Source organism: Pseudopipra pipra, chromosome 5 (assembly GCF_036250125.1).
Source record: "Pseudopipra pipra isolate bDixPip1 chromosome 5, bDixPip1.hap1, whole genome shotgun sequence".
NCBI classification, from domain to species: domain Eukaryota; kingdom Metazoa; phylum Chordata; class Aves; order Passeriformes; family Pipridae; genus Pseudopipra; species Pseudopipra pipra.
The window spans coordinates 74,731,357-74,734,401 of NC_087553.1; positions in this window are offsets into that span (position 1 = coordinate 74,731,357).

Here is a 3,045-nt window from a genome sequence, read left to right on the forward strand (position 1 = left end):
CAGGGGGGCTCGCGGGGACATTCCGGGGGTGGCGTCACCCCCAGAGCGCCCCGCGGGGTCCTCTAGGCCGCGGTGTCGCGGTGGGGAGGGGGCATGAACAGGCCGGCGGCGCAGGCGGAACGTTGTTGCGCGGGGCGGAACGTTGTTGCGGGGCCGCGTTTTCCCGGCCGGGCCGGAGGGAGGAGGGGCGGAGCCGACCCAAGATGGCGGCGCCCAGCGCCGGGGCGGCGGCGGCGGTCCCGGGGGGCAGTCCTCGAGGGGCGGTCCCGGTGACCCCCCGGCATATCAGGGACCTCATCGGCCGCGGCATCGCCGCCGGAGGCACCGGGAACGGCGGGTGAGCGGCCGCGGGGGGCGCGGGGAAGGGGCTGGGACCGGCGGTGGGCAGGGGGAGAGCGGGAAGGGGGCGGGAAGGCTCGGCCGGGCGATGCCGGAGGGTGAGGGGGACCCCTCGCTGGGGGTTCTGGGGGGAGAATTGGGGGGCCCTGGGACCCTCAGTGAGGGGCGGGGGGGAGGACCCTGAGGGGGGTTGGGAGTTTTTCGGGATTTTTGGGAGTCCTGGCGAGGTTTGGGGGTCCGGGAGGGGGGATTTGAGGACCCCTGGAGGGGGGTCGGGTCCCTCATTGGGGGTCCTGTGGGGAACTGGGGGGGCCTTGAGGGGTGAGGAACCCTCAGCGAGGGGCTGAGGGAGCACCCTGAGGGGGGTTTGGGGGTCCCTCGGGGCTATTGGGGGTCCTGGGGGGAATTGGGGACCCCTGGAGGGGGGTTGGGGACCCTTCTTTGTGGGTTTGAGGGCGGGGTTGGGGATCCCCGGGTGTTATTTGGGGCCCTGGGGGGGGGGGGGGAATTTGGGATCCCTTGAGGGAGGTTTGGGGGTCCCTCGGTGTAATTTGAGGTCCAGGGGGGTTTTGGGGACCCTCCCGATGTCATTTAGGTCCCTGAGAGGGAGGGGGGGGGTGTTCCTTGGTGTAATTTGGGGTCCGGGGGGGTTTGGGGACCCCTCCAGTGTTATTTGGGGTTTTGGGGGGGGGGAATTGGAGGCTCCTTGGAGGGGCTTGAGGACCCTTCATTGAGGGTTTGGGGGCCCCCTGTATTATTTGGGGTCTGGAGGGGGGACTGGGGACCCTTGGAGTGGGTCTGGGGACCCCTTGGGGGTTTTGGGGGTCCTGGAAGGGGAGTTTGGGGTCTCCCAGAGGGGTTTGGGGACCCCTTGGTTTTCTTGGGGGTTTGGGGGGGATCCCTGCAGGGGTTTGGGGACTCTCTGGTTTTCTTGGGGGGTTCTGGGGGGGTCTGGGAACCCTTGAAGTGAGTTTGGGGACCCCTTGGTGGTTTTTGGGGGTCCTGGAAGGGGGGTTTGGGATCTCCCAGAGGGGTTTGGGGACCCCTTGGTTTTACTGGGTGTTTGAGGGGAGGATTTTGGGATCCCTGGAGGGTTTGGGGGCTCTTTAGTTTTATTTGGGGTCCTGAGAGGGGAGTTGGGGACCCTTGGAGTGAGTTTGGGGACCCCCTTGGTGGTTTTGGGGGTCCTGGAAGGGGGGTTTGGGGTCTCCCAGAGGGGCTTGGGGACCCCTTGGTTTTATTGGGAGTTTTGGGGGGGATCCTGGAGGAGTTTGGGGACCCCCTTGGTTTTATTGGGAGTTTTTGGGGGGGATCCCTGGAGGAGTTTGGGGACCCCTTGGTTTTCTTGGGGGTTCTGGGGTGGGAGTTGGGGGACCCTTGGAGTGGGTTTGGGGTTTTGGGGGGTTCTGGAAGGGGGTTTGGGGTCTCCCAGAGGGGTTTGGGGACCCCTTGGTTTCTTGGGGGGTTCTGGGGGGATTTTGGGGATCCCTGGAGGGATTTGGGGACTCTGGTTTTCTTTGGGGTGCTGGGGGGGAGTTGGGGACCCTTGGAGTGAGTTTGGGGACGCTTTGGTGTTTTGGGGGTCCTGGAAGGGGAGTTTGGGGTCTCCCAGAGGGATTTGGGGACCCCCTTGTTTTTCTTGGGGGGTTCTGGGGGGGTTTTGGGGATCCCTGGAGGGGTTTGGGGGCCCTGGGAGGGGGCTGGAGGTGGGTGAGGGTGGAGAGAACTGGGAGCGACTGGGAATTGCTCTGGGGGAGGATCCCGGGAAAAGAGGGAGGTGGGTTGGGATGGGGGGGCACTGGGAATACTGGGGGCACTGGGAGGGGGCACTGGGGGGGTTAGGGGATGCTGGGGGGCACTGGAATACTGGGGGCACTGGGAGGAGCACTGGTGGGGGGTTCGGGGATGCTGGGGGGGCACTGGGAATACTGGGGGCACTGGGGGGGTTAGGGGATGCTGGGGGGGCACTGGGAATACTGGGGGCACTGGGAGGGGGCACTGGGGGGGGTCAGGGGATGCTGGGGGGCACTGGGAATACTGGGGGCACTGGGGGGGATTAAGGGATGCTGGGGGCACTGGGAATACTGGGGGTACTGGGAGGGGGCACTGGGGGTGGTTAGGGGATGCTGGGGGACACTGGGAATACTGGGGGTACTGGGAGTGGGCACTGGGAGGGTTAGGAGATGCTGGGGGGCACTGGGAATACTGGGGGCACTGGGAGGGGCACTGGGGGGGTTGAGGGGTGCTGGGGGGGCACTGGGAATACTGGGAGGGCTGAGAGGCGCAGGGAGGCAGCGATGGGAACTGGGACACTGGGGGGAACTGGGAGGCATTGGGGGACCATGGGGGGAACTGGGAGGCAATAGGTCACTGGGATGCACTGGGAGGCACTGGGGGACACTGAGGCAGTACTGGTGTGCACTGGAGCACTGGGGGCACAAGGGAGACACTGGTTTGCACTGGGTGCACTGGGAGGAACTGGGGAGCACTGGGAGGCACTGGGGGTACTGGGGGGAACTGATGTACACTGGGGAGCACTGGTGGGCACTGGAAGGCAATGGGGTCACTGGGAGGCACTGGGGGGACACTGGGAGCAACTGGGGAGCACTGGGGAGGCACTGAGGAGCACTGGAAGAACTGGGGGACACTGAGGCAGTACTGGTGTGCACTGGGAGCACTGGCAGGCACAAGGGAGATACTGGTGTA